Source organism: Pinus tabuliformis, chromosome 2_2, assembly GCF_031772625.1.
Source record: "Pinus tabuliformis cultivar Carrire ecotype Pingquan chromosome 2_2, CPIR1, whole genome shotgun sequence".
Lineage (NCBI taxonomy): Eukaryota > Viridiplantae > Streptophyta > Pinopsida > Pinales > Pinaceae > Pinus > Pinus tabuliformis.
The window spans coordinates 1202539484-1202561510 of NC_142300.1; the positions used below are offsets into that span (position 1 = coordinate 1202539484).

Consider the following 22027-nt stretch of genomic DNA (forward strand, 5'->3'; position numbering starts at 1 on the left):
TATATCACTAGGGAAAGCATTAGCCTAAAACCCCAACTCTGTATTATCATACAAGTGGAAATCTTGTTCGAGTTATAAAAAGAATTAGCTCTCAAGCTATCCCGATCTCTCTACACTCAAACAATACAACTCACAGACTCAATAAACATAAAATATATCTTCCTCAAGCCCTTTAAGCCTCCTATTTCCTTGCGCAATTTTGATTGGGGTCCAATGATATCACATGTGTGAATTGGCCTCATCACACTCACTGTAACCTCAGGTCCAACTGCGCAATCCATAAGGAATAATATTCTTTCTGCATGCAAGGAATATTCATCAAGGAATATCCTAGCAATTGATAGTACACAGTCCCTCCATCTGATCTCAACTGGGTCTTTGACTGAACTGACATGCATGAGTTATCCATGAGTGAATCTTCAGTTATTTGAATTACAGTAGTTACATGCATGCCATCATTAACTAACTGAACTCTCATTAATTTAACAAACTATTAAATTAATCTAACTGGACTTGACTAAGTCAAACTAAGTCAACTAATTACAACTCAATATCACAACTCATCCTTATCTCTTTAACTGAAGGTTAAATTCCTCAATCAAAGTAGAAACTGTTGCATGTCCTCACATAGACTTCAAGTTTGATTTTCCTTTACTAATTAACTCAAGATGAATTAATTAATTAATTTCAAACTGCTATTGATATCAAATTCGAATTTTACTTCCTATGTTTAGTTCAGGGACTGACTAAAATAAGAAGTGATCCCAAAATACTATTTTTAGAAAAGCTAATTTTTAGCACTTTCACTTTTCACCCGTTATTGTTAAGATCTCCAATGGCTGAACTGCTATTTATATCAGTGCTATTTTTAGCATTTTCTATTTTTAACATTTCTTGTTGCAAATCTCAACAATACACAGAAAATGGAATGTGTAAGAACATTCTACGGTGAATATTGCATGGTGTGAAAATAAAAATAGAACAATGATCAGAAACTGATGTGAACACAACAATTCGATTTTAACATGGATCAATAAAATTTAACCTCTCTGTGAATTTCATTAAATCCACTAAGGTTGAAGATTAGGGTTTGTGTAAATTCAAAAAACTGAACCCACTTTCACTTTAGGAACATTGTTGTGAAAAGGAAAATAAAACAATGATGAGAAATAGATGAGAACGTAACAATCCTAGTTTAAGATGGATCAATAAAATTTAACCTCTATGTGTATGTCATAAAACCCACCGAGGTTAAAGTTGGTCTATGTAAATTGAAAAAATGAAGTGATAAATTTCACTTAAATAAATCAACTACTGAGAAATTAGCCCATCAGTTTCCTATAGCTTGGTGACACATGCTCAAAATGTTTAAGAGTGCATCAAAATTTTCTATCTAGGCTTTGGATACAATGGGTTGATCTCAGAAGAAATTCTCGAGAACCAGTGACTAGGATTTTAAGCTTAGATTCTTTGATTCAACGTGAATAGTATTGGATCCTGCTACCAAATCAACATCCCCTTCTACCAAAATAGCTTCTCATCAATCCCTTCCTATACATCATTAAAGGCATGGGATAGGTTTTGTAAAACTTGCATTTATTTTCCACCACATAGTTCCACTGATGAGAAATTCCCTCTGAGGCCTCTTTGGAAGTTATTGAGGTGAATACTATAAGGTGATAGTTTTTCATGACCATGTCACTCATAGTGAATCAATCACTACCATATTTGGGCATGACAATCATTAGGTACCAATACTTCATCAAATCAACTTCGGTGAAGACTTTGGTCAAACCTTTGGTAGCTTTAACATAGTCCTCGACGAATATGGTGATGATTTCAAAGGGATTGTTTGGCATAAATGTTTGAATTTCCTTTAATGTATTCACAACTAGCATCTATAACAGACCCATATTCCAAATAAACAAAACATTTAAATATTGGTTTAGTTAAATTTAAATGAGGTTGACAAAATCTATAATCAATTGTAATCTATCAATGTATTTAATGCTTACCATGGCTAGGTTCAAATATATTAAATGAAATAGACCTCAATATGAGTAAGAATGGTTTAACTTTACATCTAAGGCTTTAATTTCACTGGTTACCATCAATATTATTGAGCATTTAGATAAATTCAAATCTCCTGAATAATGTGGACCTGGAGGTATGGTGCATTGATTTACAATGAAAAATAACACCCTAACAACCTGAATAACACTTCAAATGTGGAAAATTATCCTCAAATGTATTTAGCTTAGACAATAAAAAAATTGTAGTAGTTAATCAAGGGACTTGAGGTTTTTACCTACAAAAGTTGTGAAATTCTAGCAATTGCCTCTGAAGGAAAGACAGAGCCAAACATCATTCTCATAATCATACGTGTCCAACATTAGCCCTCTAACACCATCATCTTGCAAAAAAATCCCCAAATTAAATACCTTAATTGCTTAAAGTCTCGGCTAAATTCCCAACAATTCAAATACCCTAATTGACCTGAAATATTTTACAAGCCATACACACATTTAATAAATCCATAACACTAACTTCTTGGTTATTGTAAGTGAATCTATGGACACTCATCTACGATTCTTCTTCGAAGATTGCATAAGAACTGTGGGTCATTAGCCATGAGTATTTATTGAAAGGTAGGTTGCCCGCCTAAACAAAAATAAAATAAAATATCAAATATTTGCAGAGAAATTAAATGAAAATCAATCAGAATCTTTCAAAGTTGAGAATGATGCCTTTAAAGTTGGATTTGTAGTATAAATCCTAGTGCATTTGTAACTCGAGTCGCCCATTGAACTACACAATATGCATTTAAGACCCGTGACATAGTCACTATCCTTTGTACAAATATCATGGACCTATTGGGAAACAAAAGGGAGAAACAAATGAGAATACCCTCTTGCTTCTCTGCTTGATTCTAAGATTATTACAGCTAAAATAGCAGATGTAGGCAATGTGATTTGATCCCACAACTTGACAACTCCCACTGAAACAAGCTCCTCCTACGCCACTGGTGGGTAAGAGCACAATTGTAGCCATGAACAAGACGATTCTAACTTCTCAAAATGTTATATTTTAATTTTATAACTAATTAGAAAAATTATATAATTAGCATATTCTAATTTTGTATAAAAAGGATTAATAAAAAGGGAAAAATATAATATAAAAGAAATAAATTGATATGATTAAATTTGATGTGGTTTGAATATCTATTTTCAAAAAAATAAAAAATATAATTATCCCATATCCACTCATGGAATCTTTGGGCAAACTTCCCAAATGCAACTATTGACAAGTTGTCTAGAGATCAAAGGGACAAAAGAGGAATTGTAGACAAGTTGTTTCTAATTGTATCCACAGAGATGAAAGGGACAAAAGAGGAATTGTAGACAAGTTGTCTCTAATCTTATCAACATAGATCAAAGGGACAAAAGAGGAATTGATGTTTCGGAAATCTTTCCAGGAAAATTTTTCGCATTCTTCACAGTTGGCTATACCCACAAAACTAAGAACTCAACAATTCATTGTCTTTATATAAAATAACATGAATGGTAAGTGAAATAGCAGCATTCTTCACAGTTGGCTATACCCACAAAACTAAGAACTCAACAATTCATTGTCTTTATATAAAATAACATGAATGGTAAGTGAAATAGCAGCTTCGGTATACGCATGACACAATAGTAGCCGGCAAGTTGATGGACTTAGGGTGCACTGTGAGGGTCAATTTTGCATGTATTAGATAATATTATCTTGAATTGATATTGTTTTGTCTTAATTGTTAATTGTCTTAAATGAGTTTCCTCTTAATTGCCATTGTCTTAAATATAAAATTTTGTCTTAAATGTTTTTGTCTCAAATAAATTTTTTTGTCTTAATATATTTTTGTCTAAAACTGCTTTTGTCTTAAATATAAAGTTGTCTTAAAATATTTTTGTTTTAAATATAAAGTTTGGTATCAAAATACTTTCTAAAGTTTTTCTCACAATATTTTTGTATCAAATTGTTTTTGTCTTAAATATAAAATTGTTTTAAAATTGTCTTCACATTGTTTTTATTTTAAATTTTATATTTAAGACAATTCAATTGATATTAAATTTTAATGTAAAATATCTAAAATAAAATAAAAAGTGCCATTCTTATAGTATTGTTAATTTCTACAAAATAATTGGTTAAATTTTAAAATTTTAATATAAAATACCTAAAACAAAATAAAAAATGACCGTGTTAATTTCTGCGAAATAACTTGTTCAAATTTTATGAAGAGGAGTAAACATGAAAGGCAAGTTTAGTTGAATTAAATCATGTCAATGACTAGACCCCTTCCGTAAGCCAATAAACTTCCCTACTTAGCTCAAGCCTTATGATAACATCTCACTAGCACCTAAAAAAAGGTGGTGCATTTTAATATCATTAATTTATGCGAAATGCAGCTAATATGGGAATCTGTGGCCGAGACAAAAGTATGACAGACGAGATAGATATGGACGCAGCAAATGGGCACGACCTTCCATGTCTTACCATATGAATTATAAATATAATATATGATATTTATCCAGATTGGACTGTGTCGTGTGGGCGACAAATTATTTTATCGATCCACAATCGACCTTTATTTGGTTTGAACTTTGTATTATGATCTAACGGATCATCTTGGTTGTATTAGGTTGGCAGATGGTTCTTTTATTTAATATTGAAGTAGATTGTCTTTCTATTTAACACTGGAGCTTTTTGACTCGTCTCACAAGAACGAAGATCACTACTTTTTATGGTACAGATCCTCCCTTCATGCATCTCTGAGGGCTGCATTCTCAAGTGGAAAGATATACATGAACTCTTTTTGTCTGTTTCTTAAAAATGGATAAATATTTTATAAGGAGATTGTCTTTTTATTTAACACTAGAGCTTTTTGACTACATCTCACAAGAAGGAAGATCACTGCTTTTTATAGTACAAATCCCAAGTGGAAAGATACACATTAACTCTTGCTGTCTGCCTCTTAAAATTGGATAAATCATTTTCTATTCAACATTATAACTAACTATATCCAGAAAAATTCTAAATGATTATATTATTGCAATTGTAAATTTTAATAGTATGATTGGAACAAGTGAAGGAAACAAGCGCTGCATAGTAGTTAGTACCTGTCACTTAAATATAGCTTAATTAAATTAAAAAATAATAATGACAAATAATTCAGCACAAAAAATTAAACAACTAATAATATGTTGTATTATTGATGTCATCATAAAAACTAATAATATTTATATTAACACATATAGAGTTTAAGATATATATATATATATATATATATATATATATATATATATATATATATATATATATATATATATATATATATAATTTATTAAAATATATTTTAATATAACAATAAGTTATGTTAAATTGTATATATGGAGAAAAAAACTATAATTCATGAAATGGAAATAATAATAAAATAAAAAAAATCAAAATAAAAGAGTTAAATAAAAAAAACAAAACAAAACAAAAAATTGGTAATTAACATAAATGGAAGTTACTACAAAACCCATAATAAAACCTGAATCAATCACTTTACAAACAAATAAATTTAAATAATAATAAAAAATAACAAAAATTGAATTCCTAATGTTAAACTATGGATAAGTAGCATAAAGTTTTGGTCAAATACAAACTCATAAACAACATAAAATTTTGGTAATACAAAAACTAATATACAAGTCGAATTAAAACTGAATGCTTAATATAATAAAAATAAAAAAGCTAAAGAAAATTGTGTGTATAATAAAGGCAAAAACGCTCAAAAAAAAAATTAAGTTGTAAAATCCATATAATCTAAATAGAGTATATAGTAGTTAGACTGCACGACATTTTAAAATTGAAAGAGTCTTACAAATTAAGAGTTTTGAATAATAAAAATATATTTATGAATGGTATGGTAGGATACTCATTTGAACTAATATTTGAAGAGTAGTTTAAATATATCCATAATGAGTAGTATATTTCTTTTTTGTTTTTGTATTTTTAAGGTTAATTGTGATTAACATTTGGTAATAATTTGTTAGAATAATATGTGTAAATTTTGTAGACTACATAATTTTAGTGGTGAGCATATTTTTTTTAGGAAGCTGAAATTATTTATGCATTCAAAAACATGAATGGTAAGTGAAATAGCAACCCCAATATAGGCATGAGACAATAGTAGCCCTCAAGTTGACGTACTTAGGGTGCACTGTGAGGGTCAATTTTGCATGTATTAGATAATATTGTCTTAAATTGATATTGTTTTGTCTTAATTATTAATTGCCTTAAATGAGTTTCCTCTTAATTGCCATTGTCTTAAATATAAAATTTTGTTTTAAGTATTTTTGTTTCAAATTGTTTTTGTTATATAATTCTTTTGTCTTAATATATTTTTGTCTAAAAAGGCTTTTGTTTTAAATATAAAGTTGTTTTAAAATATTTATGTCTCAAAGTGTTTTTGTCTTAAATATAAAGTTTTGTCTCAAAATATTTTTGTGAAATTTTTGTCTCACAATATTTTTGTATCAAATTGTTTTTCTCTTAAATATAAAGTTGTTTTAAAATTGTCTTACACTCTTTTTATTTTAAATTTTATATTTAATACAATTCAATCGATATTAAATTTTAATGTAAATATCTAAAATAAACTAAAAAGTACCCTTCTTATAGTAGTGTTAATTTCTAAAACATAACTGGTTAAATTCTAAAATTTTAATGTAAAATATCTAAAACGAAATAAAAAATGACACTGTTAATTTTTGCAAAATAACTTGTTCAAATTTTATGAAGAGGAGTAACCATGAGAGGTTTAGTTGAATTAAATCATGTCAATGACTAGACCCCTTCCGTAAGCCAATAAACTTCCCTACTTAGCTCAAGCCTTATGATAACATCTCACTAGCACCTAAAAACCTAAAAAAGGTGGTGCATTTTAATATCATTAATTTATACGAAATGCAGCTAATATGGGAATCTGTGGCCGAGACAAAAGTATGGCAGACGAGATAGATATGGACGCAGCACATGGGCACGACCTTCCATGTCTTACCATATGAGTTATAAATATAATATATGATATTTATCCAGATTGGACTGTCTCGTGTGGGCGACAAATTATTTTATCGATCCACAATCGACCTCTATTTGGTTTGTATTATCATCTCACGGATCATCCTGGTTGTATTATTTAATATTGAGTTATTTTGGCTGCATCTTACAAGCGATTGGGGATAGCATTTTATAAGTAGATTGTCTTTCTATTTAACATTCGAGCTTTTTAACTACATCTCACAAGAAGGAAGATCACTGTTTTTTATGGTATAAATTCTCCTTCCATGCATCTCTAAGGGCTGTTTTCCCCAGTGGAAAGATACACATTAATTCTTGCTGTCTGCTTCTTAAAAATGGATAAATCATTTTCTATTCAACATTATAATTAACTATTTACTTACAAGAAGGAAGATCACTGCTTTTTATAATACAAATCCTCCTTCCATGCATCTCTAAGGGCTGCATCCCCCAAGTGGAAAGATACACATTAACTCTTGCTGTCTGCCTCTTAAAAATGGATAAATCATTTTCTATTCAACATTATAACTAACTATTTACAGAAAAATTCTAAATGATAAAATGAAAAAGGAGAAAATCAAATGAAACCATTTTTACTTTATAATAAATATAAAAAATCATGATTATTGACTTTTAATGATTATATTATTGCAATTGTAAATATTAATAGTATGATTGGAACAAGTGAAAGAAACAAAGGCTGCATAGTAGCTAGTACCTTAGCTTAATTAAATTAAAAAATAATAAAGACAAATAATTCATCACAAAAAAATTAAACAACTAATAATATGTTGTATTATTGATGTCATCATAAAAACTAATATTATTTATATTAACATATATAGAGTTTAAAAGATATATATATATATATATATATATATATATATATATATATATATATATATATATATAATTTATTAAAGTATATTTTAATATATTTTTAATACAACAATAAGTTATGTTAAATTGTATATATGGAAAAAAAACTATAATTCATGAAAATGGAAATAAGAATAAAATGAAAAAAATCAAAATAAAAGAGTTAAATTAAAAAAATAAAAACAAAAAATTGGTAATTAACATAAATAGAAGTTACTACAAGACCGATAATAACACCTCAATCAATCACTTTACAAATAAATAAATAAATTTAAATAATAATAAAAAATAACAAAATTTAAATTCTAGATAAGTAGCATAAAGTTTTGGTCAAATACAAACTAATAAACAACATAAAGTTTTGGTCAAATACAAACTAATAAACAACATAAAGTTTTGGTCAAACAAAAACTAATATACAATTCAAATTAAAACGGAATGCTTAATATAATAAAAACAAAAAAACTAAAGAAAATTGTGTGTATAATAAAGGCAAAAACGCTCAAAAAAAATTAAAATCTAAAAAAAAATTAAGTTGTAAAATCTATATAATGTAAATAGAGGTTTTACACGGTTATATATATATAAGTTTGACTGCACGACATTTTAAAATTGAAAGAGACTTACAAATTAAGAGTTTTGAATAATAAAAATATATTTATGAATGGTATGGTAGGATATTCATTTGAACTAATACTTGAAGAGTAGTTTAAATATATTTATAATGAGTAGTATATTTCTTTTCTATTTTTGTATTTTTAAGGTTAATTTTGATTAACATTTGGTAGTAATTTGTTAGAATAATATGTTTAAATTTTGTTGACTACATAATTTTAGTGGTGAGGGCTTTTCTTAGGAAGCTGAAATTATTTATGCATTCAAAAACATGAATGGTAAGTGAAATCGCAGCCCTAGTATAGGCATGAGACAATAGTAGCCAGCAACATGAGACAATAGTAGCCCGCAAGTTGACTGAATTAGGGTGCACTCTGAGGGTGAATTTTGCATGTATTAGATAATATTGTCTTAAATTAATATTGTTTTGTCTTAATTGTTAATTGTCTTAAATGAGTTTCCTCTTAATTGCTATTGTATTAAATATAAAATTTTGTTTTAAATATTTTTGTTTCAAACTTTTTTTTGTTAAAAAAAACATTTGTCTTAATATATTTTTGTTTAAAACCGTTTTTGTCTTAAATATAAAGTTGTCTTAAAAAAATTTTGTCTCACACTGTTTTTGTCTTAAATATAAAGTTTTGTCTCAAAATATTTTTGTGAAGTTTTTGTATCAAATTGTTTTTCTCTTAAATATAAAGTTGTTTTAAAATTATCTTACACTGTTTTTATTTTAAATTTTATATTTAATACAATTCAATGGATATTAAATTTTAATGTAAAATATCTAAAATAAAATAAAAAAAAGTGTCCTTCTTAAAATAGTGTTAATTTCTGCAAAATACCTACTTAGATTTTAAAATTTTAATGTAAAATATCTAAAACCAAATAAAAAATGACAGTGTCAAGTTGTGCAAAATACCTTGTTCAAATTTTATGAAGAGGAGTAACCATGAGAGGCAAGTTTAGTTGAATTAAATCATGTCAATGACTAGACCCCTTCCGTAAGCCAATAAACTTCCCTACTTAGCTCAAGCCTTATGATAACATCTCACTAGCACCTAAAAACCTAAAAAAGGTGGTGCATTTTAATATCATTAATTTATACGAAATGCAGCTAATATGGGAATCTGTGGCCGAGACAAAAGTATGACAGACGAGATAGATATGGACGCAGCACATGGGCACGACCTTCCATGTCTTACCATATGAGTTATAAATATAATATATGATATTTATCCAGATTGGACTGTGTCGTGTGGGCGACAAATTATTTTATCGATCGACAATCGACCTTTATTTGGTTTGTATTATGATCTAACGGATCATCTTGGTTGTATTACGTTGACAGATCGTTCTTTTATTTAATATTGAGGTATTTTGGCTGCATCTTATAAGCGATTGGCGATAGCATTTTATAAGTAGATTGTCATTCTGTGTGAGATTGGATATTTTTGGCTGTATTTTATAAGTAGTTTGTCTTTCTATTTAACACTGGAGCTTTTTAACTACATCTCACAAGAAGGAAGATCACTGCTTTTTATAGTACAAATCCTCCTTCCATGCATCTTTGAGGGCTGCATTCCCCAACTGGAAAGATACACATTAACTCTTGTTGTCTGTCTCTTAAAAATGGATAAATCATTTTCTATTCAACATTATAACTAACTATTTACTCACAAGAAGGAAGATCACTGCTTTTTATAGTGCAAATCCTCCTTCCATGCATCTCTGAGGGCTGCATCCCCCAAGTGGAAAGATACACATTAACTCTTGCTGTCTGCCTCTTAAAAATGGATAAATCATTTTCTATTCAACATTATAACTAACTATTTACAGAAAAGTTCTAAATGATAAAATGAAAAAGGAGAAAATCAAATGAAACCATTTTTACTTTTATAATAAATATAAAAAAATCATGATTATTGACTTTTAATGATTATATTATTGTAATTGTAAATTTTAATAGTATGATTGGAACAAGTGAAGGAAACAAAGGCTGCATAGTATCACTTAGCTTAAATATAGTTTAATTAAATTAAAAAATAGTAAAGGCAAATAATTCATCACAAAAAATTAAACAACTAAAAATATGTTGTATTATTGATGTCATCATAAAAACTAATATTATATATATATATATATATATATAATTTATTAAAATAAATTTTCATATATTTTTTATATAACAATAAGTTATGTTAAATTGTATATATGGAGAAAAAACTATAATTCATGAAAATGGAAATAATAATAAAATGGAAAAAATCAAAATAAAAGAGTTAAATTAAAAACAAAAAAACAAAATATTGGTAATTAACATAAATGGAAGTTACTACAAAACCCATAATAAAACCTCAATCAATCACTTTACAAATAAATAAATTTAAATAATAATAAAAAATAACAAAAATTGAATTCTTAATAAAAAAAAATTTTAAGTAAAGATGGTGCTTTTTTCTCTATTTATATTAAAGCAAAAGACCAGATACACTGTATGAGTGGCCTCAACCTGCCCCGAATGGTTGGCCACCTTAGTCTATTATATGCGTTCCAAAAACAAGAGTTTGCAAGTCTCTCCATACTAGCTATGTGTACAGAACACCAAAAACAGTCTATTAAACTACTCATAAGCATTAAAACTTAGAAAAGGAAATTGAAAACACTATATTTGAAGAAAACTGCCTCATTTCTTCCTAATTTCCTTGTTCTAGTCAATGTCCTTTGAGATATCCATACGTCCCTCCTGAGTTGAGTCGATGCCAGTGAGCTGGGACAGAACCTGAGCCATCTCCTCAAGTTTATCATTCTGCCTAATCATAATACTCTGAAAGTTTTTCATCTCCTTTTGTAAACTGGGAACTCCATTGGCAATTTCAGTCATTTCTGTAGCTACCTGTTCCATAGCTTTCGCCAGAAGACATTTGAGCACCCAGTAAATGTGCAGGGACTGCCTGTACAAGGTCATCCTGCCCCTCGTGTTTCCTGGGTCCTTGATCAACTCTACCCATTCCTCAGTCTCAGATGAGGACTGCTCTTCCAGAACCTCAGATTCTAAATTTTGAATGATCCTTCTAATGTCCTCATTCGTTCCCTCCTAATATGCTTATGCAGCTTCCTGGACTACAGTTTGAATAGTCCTTTTGCCTCTGCCTCGATTTCCATGGCTTACATTTTGCCTCTCTTTCGGGGGTTTTACTTGAGCCGGTTTCTACCCCCGCGCCCACGACCACGACTGCGACCCATGCGTGCCATTCGTTTTCCTTTCCTCTTCTGTACACAGTCACCAATTTTAGGAGTTAGCTTTTGAAATTTCTTATTCCCTTCTTCAGTTACCGGTTCCTGATTGGTATCTTCCTCGTCTCTTTTGCGTATTTTTCCATTATTATGATTCTGGTTTTGGTCTTCATTCTCACAATAAAGCAAATGGATAAGGCCCTCTGTCATCTGGGTCAGATAATGGGTCATGGCGTTGAGCATTGGTTTTCCTCTACCCCTGTCCTCTTCTACATCTTTCGTGGAATTATCGTTTTGATTTCCTGCCAATTCATTCCTTCGCACTACATTCCTTGACACAGCTTCACTAATACTACATTCCCTGCTATCCTTTTTCTTTTCCCCAGGGCTCTCTTCTTGAAGCCAACCCTTCATTCTCTCATCTCTAGGTTCCGAGGGTTGGTTTGGTTTTCTCCACCTCTTCAAGCTATCAAGGACTTCGATGTAGTCTTGCATATCCATATAATCTATAGAAATGGATAATAAAAGAGCAGGGGATTTGAATGGCACATACCCGAGAGTGTTCGCTTTCCTAGAGATTCCTGCAGGCTTCTCCTCGATCGACTCCCTCTTCGTCCCGACGGAATTGCCCTTTCTTCTGTCTGCCATCACCTTCATATACTGTCTCTTCTTAACTCTGCGCATTCTACCTTTGCCACCTCCATTCTTTCTAATCATGCTTACACCACCTTTTCCACTCTGATTCCTTGTATCGTGTGCCAGCTCAGTCATCATTATATTGTATGGGGTTTCGATGTTTTGCCTCCAGCCACCGCCACTACTCCTTACCTTGTCATAATTACTTCTACCGTCCTCAACCACCCTATTTTTCATCTCGATCGGGGGAACTCTGTCTCCACTATCTTTGGGTTGTGGCTTCATGATTGTCCTGATTAAGGATAGTACTTAGTTGTTCTAGATCTGAGTCCTTATTGTGCGTCCTCCAACTGTTATCTATTTTCCTTCTTTCTCCCTGGCTACCCCAATTGGCCAGGAAGTCTGCTGCTTTGTTTGCTTCCCTTCTTACATGCTTGATTGTCATATATTCAAATCTCTTTAGGATAATCTCTAGATCCTGAATGAGGTTGACAGTTCTCCAGCTCTTCAATACTTTGTCCCAAGAAGCTCCGTTGTTTAGTTTTTTGATAATTTGAACCACCAACTGTGAGTCACCTTCCACTTCCAAATTATTGTAACCATTTCTGATGGTTATTTGTAATCCCTGTCTGAATGCCATTAGTTATGCCTCGTTATTGCTCATGAAGCCACCATTGTCAACATTTATCCACTTTGTCTTTCTGTGATCATCCCTAAATAAACCTCCCATCCCTGCTGGGCCTGGGTTTCCTTTGGAAGCGCCATCAAAGTTAAGTTTTATAAATCCAGTTGAAGGCCAGGAAAAGTTCATATTATCATTATACCTTGTCTTGGGTTCTTTCCATAACTATGGTGCGATCATACCTTGATTTAGGTTAAGTCTCCTTAGAATCCACTCTTCTTCCTTTGTTACCTCCCAATCTTCTTCATTCCATTTTTCGGACAGTATGGTTTCACGAATATGACTTAAGGTTTTTTCCCATAGTTGGTCTTTTGTCATTTCTTTTTTTTGGAAGATTCTTCTATTTCGTTCCTTCCAGATCATCCGCATGTTCATCCCTACTGCCAGGCTCCAAGCGCGTCTTACCACCGGACTTTCAAATTGGCCACCTCCCTAGATTTTGATTGTGTTTTTAATACTTTGTTGGTCCCAATGTGTTGTTCCGAACAGCCTCCTAACCTCTTCCCATTGATGCTGGGCCTCTGGGAAAGTATTCAGCAGATGTTCCTGTGTTTCCTGGTCTTGTTTGCATAGGGGGCATCTAGGGGGTGCCAGGATACCTCTTTTCTGGAGTTGGTCCCAGGTCAAGATCTTACCTTTTAACACTAGCCATATGAAATGAGTCACCTTCGGCCACCAATTGCTATTCCATATTTGTTTCCAGGTATTAGCCATGTCGTCTGGTCCACTAGTACTTAGGATTTGATAGGCTTCTTTAATAGAGAAATTTCCTTTTATTTTGTGACCCCATCTCAGAATGTCCGGGCCCGTTCTTATGGTGATTCTTCTTGTTTGAATTTCCTTTTGGTATGCCTCTTTTTTTTCTTCAGTTACTTGTTCCATCCATTCTTCCGGTCTCCTCCAGATTCTCCAAGCTTCATCCTGGTTCTCCCTTTGCCAGAAGTCCCTGACTACATACATTCTTCTTTCAGTTGCTTCATGAACTATATTCGTTAAGGCCTGTAAGTTATTCATTTTTTCCCTTTGCTGCCAAGCCGCCTCCCAAAAACATGCAAGGCTACCATCCTTGATTTCCCAGAAGACATGTTGGTTTATCAAATCTTTGCTGAGCCTGGCTAGATTCCAGATTGTCGACCCTTTCAGGGTTTCCCTTATTCTCAAAATTTCTTCTGGTTTTTTTGGCATCTTGTATTTGTTTGTCCATATTCTTTTCCATAGGTCGATTCCTCCATTCAACCATTGCCACCACAGCTTGGCTCCCATTGCTTGGTTCAGCACATGGGGATCTCTGAGACCTAAACCTCCTTCCGTCTTACCTTTCACTAAATCTTTCCAGTCAACCAAAGACCATTTTTTCTGATTCTTCTGACTCCCCCATATAAATTTTTTGAAGATCTTTGTCCTCTTATCACATGCTCCTTTTGGGGTTGCCATTGCCGATAATTGATAAGTAGGAATAGATTGAAGTACTGTCTTGACTAGAACAATTCTGCTCGCAAAGTTCAAGGTTCTGAAAGACCAATTGTCTAGTCTTTTGGCAATTTTGTCGATGGTTAGCTGCCAGTTTTAAATCCTCAAGGGGGAAAGCACTAAGGGTGTTCCAAGATATCTGGTAGGAAGATCCCCTAAGTGGAATCCCAAGGTTCTAGTTAGAAAATTTCTGATATTCCCAGCAATGTTAAAGAAATAGGTACAGGATTTGTCATTATTAATTTGGGTGCCTGAAGCAGTCATGAAAAGATCTAAGATAGCTTTTATTCTCTGGGCTTCTCTGAGAGACACATTGCAAAACAACATTATGTCATCCACAAATTGTTGGTGGGTAATTGAGATGTTGGTTCCCCAAATTTTGATCCCCTTAATCTTCTTTTCACGAATTTCTTTTTTGATATATCTACCCAGACCTTCTACAACAATTATAAAAAGGAAGGGGGACAAAGGGTCTCCTTGGCGGATACCTCTAGAAGCGTTGAAAGGTTGGGCGGGAGTACCATTCACCAGGATGGAAAAATTGGTAGAAGAGATCATAGTTGATAACCATTCTATCCATCTATCATAGAAGCTAAAAGCTCTTAAGACTTCTTTCATATAGTTCCAGTTTAGGCGGTCATAGGCTTTGGAAAGATCAAGTTTTATCATCATACTTGTTTCCTTTCTGACTTTGAAGGAATGGACCACTTCTTGTGAGACAACCAACCCATCCAAGATTTCCCTTCCTTCAACAAAACCAGTTTGCTCTGGGGAAATGATACTTGAGAGCAGAGGTTTAAGTCTTTTAGCCATAAGGGTGGCTATGATCTTGTATATCACATTACATAAGGCAATTGTTCTAAAACCTTGTGGGGTTTCAGACTTAGAATCTTTAGGAATTAAAGATAAAAAGGTTGAGTTTAGACTTGAGCTTACCTTTTGATTTATTCTTGACTCTTCCACTACTTCTAGGATGTTTTGGCCTATGAAATCCCAGCTGGCTTGATAAAACTCCACCGTAAAACCATCTGGACCTAGGGCTTTATTCTTTTTCATTCCTTTTACTATCTCTTCTACTTCTTCTAAAGTGGCGGCCCTCATCAAAGCTAAATTTTGATCTCTCGTTATCATTTTCGGGATCTCATTGCGAATTCTCCCAGTGGCTTCTCCTCGGTCGATGCCTGGTTCCGTGAGAAGGTCCTTAAAGTGTTGGACCAATACTTGTTCTATTTCCTCATGCTCTAGCACTCTTGTTCCTGCATCATTTTTAACATAGAAGATTTGGTTTCTTTGTCTTCTTTGGATCATAGCTTGGTGGAAAAACTTCGTGTTCTGCTCCCCTTCTCTTAACCAGTTTACCCTGGATTTTTGTCTCCACAAGATTTCTTCTTCCTTTTTCCTTTCTTCTAGCTTTCCTATTAGGGTTCCTTCCTCTTTAGCCAATTCATCACTTCTCCCTCTGTTTATTATTTCCTGTTGAATTTGCTCCATCTTCTATTCCAACATCTGTTTATCTTTGAGAATATGTCCAAATTCTTCCTTATTCCATTTCTTGATGTTCCCTTTTAGTTCTTTCAGTTTCATTTGAAAAGTTTGCATCTTGGTTTTTCCTCTCTGACTGCTTTGAGTCCACCATCCTTCCACTTTTTTCAAAAAGTCTTTGTCTGTGAGCCAGAATGCTTCGAATCTGAAGGGCTTTCTCTTTGGGCTTGCTTTTATGTCCAATTCTACTTTAATCGGCCAATGATCTGATCCCATTCCTGGAACGATTTCAGCTTCAATAAAAATATCCCAGTTCATGATCTGTTTCGACAGTAGAAATCGATCTAATATGGAAGCGATCTGGTGTCTGCCTCTCCTCCTATTATTCCATGTATGGGATCCATTTATTGTCTGTATATCTACAAGTCTTTGAGTTCCTATCCATTCTCCAAAGGTCTCCATATATGTGTCTATTCTTCTGATCCCACCCTTTTTTTCATTTAGATCTTTTATCATATTGAAGTCTCCTCCCACTATCCAAGGGGACTCCGAAAAAATGGATCTCATAGCTGTTAGATTCTGAAGAAAGGTCCTTCGTTCATTTTGAATATGGGGTCCATATACATTTGATAGTAGAATCCATTTCTGGGATCCTAGGGGTGTAAATCTTCCTGAGAGGATACTCGGGGTGCTTACCCAATCTTCAAATTGTACTTCCTCTGGGTTCCAGAGGATAGCAACACCACCAACACTCCCAATCGCATCTTGACCTATAATCTCATAATATGGTTTGAAGCTATTCATCATTGCCTTTAGCTTACTCTCAAGTACTTTTGTTTCTTGGATTAACATAATGCTTGGTTTATCTTTCTTAAGTCTTTCTTTTAGGTACCTCTGTTTTCCTTTACTGTTTAACCCTCCGAAATTCCAGGTTGTAATAATAATCATTTCAAAAGCTTAGGGGGTTGTTGGAAGACCTCCGACAATGATATCACTTTCCTTGAGTTCACCAACATATCTCCTACCATTTGAATGGTTTCACTCATAGTTCTCCTTCCTCCTTTTCCTATTGCTTGATCCGGATTTAAACATGAATGCAACAAAATACAGAGGTAACCATAAAGATAGTTATGCAGCGGAAATAATATTTCATTTCATTAATGGAAAATATTGAAATATGCTTACAACCAGAAATGGAAATAAACCAGCTAGGGTGATGGTAGCTTATCTCTGAGAAGAGATGTGGCGGCTACATGCCTCTAAGCTGTAAAGGCTACATTGTGGCGGACAATCTGTCCTTTTACAAAATGTGACTTGTTACTTATAGTATTTTTCAGTTACAATACCACGGGTCAATTCCATGGGTAAATGAATACCATGGGTTGATTTTACAATACCACGGGTGGATGCCATTTACAATACCATGGGTAAATTCCATGGGTCGATGAATAATATGGGTGGATGAGTACCATGGGTGGATTTTACAATACCATGGGTGGATGCCATTTACAATACCATGGGTAAATTCCATGGGTCGATGAATAATATGGGTGGATGAGTACCATGGATTGATGCCATTTTCCATTCGGATCATTCCTCCCTCCTTAAGAAGTAATGGTCCCCATTGCGTAAAGTTTCCTCCTGCAAAGCCTTGTTGAATATGAAGAGCCACTGAAGATAACGGTTTTATTTGGTTAACCCAAAAACCTGATAAACGAAGATTCGAGGATAGAGATACCCTGTAATGCTTGTGACCAACTGTGATTCTAATAGTGTGCGGCCTAGCAAATGGACTTCAATGACAAGGATTTTATGCGGTTGACCCATAACCATGATGTTGGTTGTTGATGAAGTAGCAGGTGCCTACATATCCTGGGGTGGCAGGGCACATCTCCAAATAACCCAAGCCGAATTACGCTATGTTGAAATTGATGAATGTGAAGCAGGTGCCTACTAAAGTGGGGTGGGAGGGCATGTCTCCAATGGAAACCCACTCCGAATGCTGCTCCAGAATTAAAATGGACATAACTCGGCCAATATAACTCAGAATATTTATTATAACCTGTTTTTAGAAGTAGACGGATCATTTTTCATCTTCCCATGTGATGGAAATCCTTATCTGGAGACTCTGAGATCTCAGATTCACGCTGCAACAGTTCCGCCGTCACAAAAATTCTGATAAAATAGCTGATTTTAAATCAGCGATATCTCCCACATCCGAACTCTGATTTCACCCTTTTTTTTTTTGAAATTGGGTGATTTTTCGAGAAGAATCCAGATATGGTATTTTTTTTTTGTAAATTTTGTACCAAATGTTTCATATCTGATCTGCAAAGTCGCTGCCAAAAAAAAAATCCTGCAAAAAAATGAGAAAAGAAAAATTCTTCTTGCTTGACCCAAGAAAATGCTCTGTGGAGGATGTAGCACATGCCTGAAGTTTGTTGAATATTGCTACAAAATTTGAAATTGAAATATGCATCAAACCCTCATTCCCATGGAATCATAACCTGCTCTAATACCACTGATCCAGATTTAAACAGGAACGCAATAAAATACAGAGGTAACCATAAAGATAGTTATGCAGCGGAAATAATATTTCATTTCATTAATGGAAAATACTGAAATATGCTTACAACCAGAAATGGAAATAAACCAGCTAGGGTGATGGTAGCTTATCTCTGAGAGGAGATGTGGCGGCTACATGCCTCTAAGCTGTAAAGGCTACATTGTGGTGGACAATCTGTCCTTTTACAAAATGTGACTTGTTACTTATAGTATTTTTCAATTACAATACCACGGGTCAATTCCATGGGTAAATGAATACCATGGGTTGCTTTTACAATACCACGGGTGGATGCCATTTACAATACCATGGGTAAATTCCATGGGTCGATGAATAATATGGGTGGATGAGTACCATGGGTGGATTTTACAATACCACGGGTGGATGCCATTTACAATACCATGGGTAAATTCCATGGGTCGATGAATAATATGGGTGGATGAGTACCATGGATTGATGCCATTTTCCATTTGGATCATTGCTCCTGTTTCTGTGTTCTGATCTCCTTGTGCTTCGGGCTGCTCCAGTTGCTTTGCTGTCTTGCTTCTTTGTTTTTCCTTGTACCTTTTGAACAGGTCCTTATAAAGTTGTTTATGATCTTTTGGTATGAAACGTTCATCCAAATGCTTCCATTCATGTAATAGTTTTCTCAGAATCTGTTCCTCCTCCCCTTCTTTCTCTTGATTCAATTCTATTTCCATTTGGGTTTGTTCTTGGGTCTGATCTCGGTCCTCATCAACCTTTCCTTTTTCTTTCTCCGTCCTTGTATTATAGGCTTCTTTGTTTTCTTTCCTATTATCATTTTGGTTTTCTCTTGTGTCTTCGTTCTCCTCGTATTCATCCTCTTCCATCGCTAGGTCCCTTAGGATGTCGAACTGGTTCTGGCCCTTTTTGAGGTCTTTTGGGGAGAGGAAATGGGATTTGACACACCTTTTTCAGATCTCTTTCTTCTCTGGACTTCTATGAACCCTCCTCTGTTTCCTTCGTTCGTCCTCCTCATCTGCTCTATGCTCTTCTATACCAGTCCCTGGTATATAGGAATGTTACTCTCGTTCTGTGGACAATTTTTGAACAAATGGCCATATTCATGGCATCGCCTACACTTGAAGGGGATGTGTTCGTATTCAATTGGCTGCTACGAAACCTCATCATGATATTCTATTTCAATGTGATCTAGTAATGGCTCCGAGATATTCATATATACGCAGATCCTTGCATAAGATGTGTATCTACCTCTTTTGGTAGTCTCTGCTATTTTCACAAAGGTGCCAATTGAGTTCCCTATTCCTTCTAAGATCTTGGGGTCCCAAAACTCTATTGGGAGTCCAAAAACCCTAACCCAAACTAGTGCTGCCATCATCTTTTCCTTTTCTGGGTTATAGCATTCTACCCATTGCCTCATGAATAGTCCAACATTGTTGAAGAAATATGGGCCCTCTTCAAAAACTCTTTCCTTGTCTTTTAGGTTAGTAAATATTACTGTGAAAAAACCCTTTGCCCCTAGTTTGAGATCTAAATGGCCTTTAGGTTTCCACTTTTGATGTATCCATCTCATTAGATCTTTCTCTGACGGCCATGTTCCTATAAACTTGCATATAAGAGCATGATCTTTCATGTAAACCTTATACTCTTCCAATTTGTTATTCGGGACAACGAACCCGGGTTTTGTTGGTTGCCCTTGATAGGCATTTGTTACCAGCTCTAGCTTGCCATGCTTCTCCCAACACTGGCGTTGTCTTACCGCGATGCCCCATTCCTCTGTTTGCGCCTGCTCGACTCGACTCTCCTGTCGTGACCTCCTTGTAGGAGGGGATCTCTGCCCCCCCGCTTACTTCTGTCATTTCCTTGCAACAGCGCCTGAGTTTCCTGCTTTTCCTCTTAAACAATCGACTTTGTCCTATTATGCAACCCTGCAGAGGAGCACCAGGGCCCCAGCCCCTGACTAGGAGCGGGACCAGCAGACTTCCTGATCTTCAAACCCTAACCCTACCACTGAAACCAGTCCGTCGACAACCGTGTGACGCACATTCTTACCATAAGGCTTCACAATCAACAAGTAGTGATCTTATTACAAAAAAATTGAATTCTTAATATTAAACTATGGATAAGTAGCATAAAGTTTTCATCAAATATAAACTAATAAACAACATAAAGTTTTGGTCAAACAAAAACTAATATACAAGTCAAATTAAAACTGAATGCTTAATATAATAAAAACAAAAAAACTAAATAAAATTGTGTGTATAATAAAGGCAAAAACGCTCAAAAAAATTTAAGTGGTAAAATTTACATAATCTAAATAGAGGTTTTACACAGTTAAATATATATATATATATAGAGTAGTTAGGCTACACGACATTTTAAAATTGAAAGAGTCTTACAAATTAAGAGTCTTGAATAATAAAAATATATTTATGAATGGTATGGTAGGATACTCATTTGAACTAATACTTGAAGAGTAGTTTAAATATATTTATAGTGAGTAGTATATTTCTTTTCTGTTTTTGTATTTTTAAGGTTAATTTTGATTAACATTTGGTAGTAATTTGTTAGAATATTATGTTTAATTTTTGTAGACTACATAATTTTAGTGGTGAGAGTTTTTTTTTAGGAATATGAAATTAGTTATGCATTCAAAAACATATTTAATAAGAAAATTCATAATTTTACAAAACAATTATATTATTAGATTTGGGAGAAAAAAAAAAAAAAATAGTAAAAGTGGCCTAAACAAATATTCAAAATGCAATTTATTATGCTATTTTTCAATGTATATTGGAGTAATAATTTATTGTGATATTATGTAGCATGTCTATATGAGAGGGTAATTATTTATTGTGATATTTTATAGTCATTGAGTGAAATATTATGAGAGGATTTTCAATGGTAAATACAAATTATTATGTAGTTTTTTTTTTGGTTTTGGGGGAAGCCAGAAATGGGGTTAATTATTATTATCATTATCCAATTTTAATGTTTGCAAATTTTTAATAGAGGTGAAGCTAAAATATACTAAAAGGAAGTGGTTATTAATGTCAATGGACTAGAAGATATTTAAAATATGTATTTTTATTTCATATTATTTCAATTTTTTAATAGTAGTTACATTTTTTTATTATATATTTTAATAATTTGCATGTATTATATAAATATTTAAAGTTTTTAATAATATTAAATTTGCTATAAATTTTTTTGAAAGTGTTAAATTATTTGTAATTAATTCAATTAAATTTTAAAAGTAATTTAAGAAACTATGTTTTATGAATGTCTATGAAGTATAATTTTTGTATAACAAAAATAATAATACGAGTTATTTTCATGATTTATAGTAGATCTATAAGATTCTAATATTTTAGATT

At 33.0% G+C, this 22027-nt stretch overlaps 1 pseudogene; it reads right to left on the reverse strand.

The window, feature by feature from the left end:
- Positions 1 to 1508: 1508 nt before the first annotated feature.
- LOC149197806 (PI-PLC X domain-containing protein At5g67130-like) lies at positions 1509 to 11566 on the reverse strand (annotated as a pseudogene).
- Positions 11567 to 22027: the final 10461 nt, after the last annotated feature.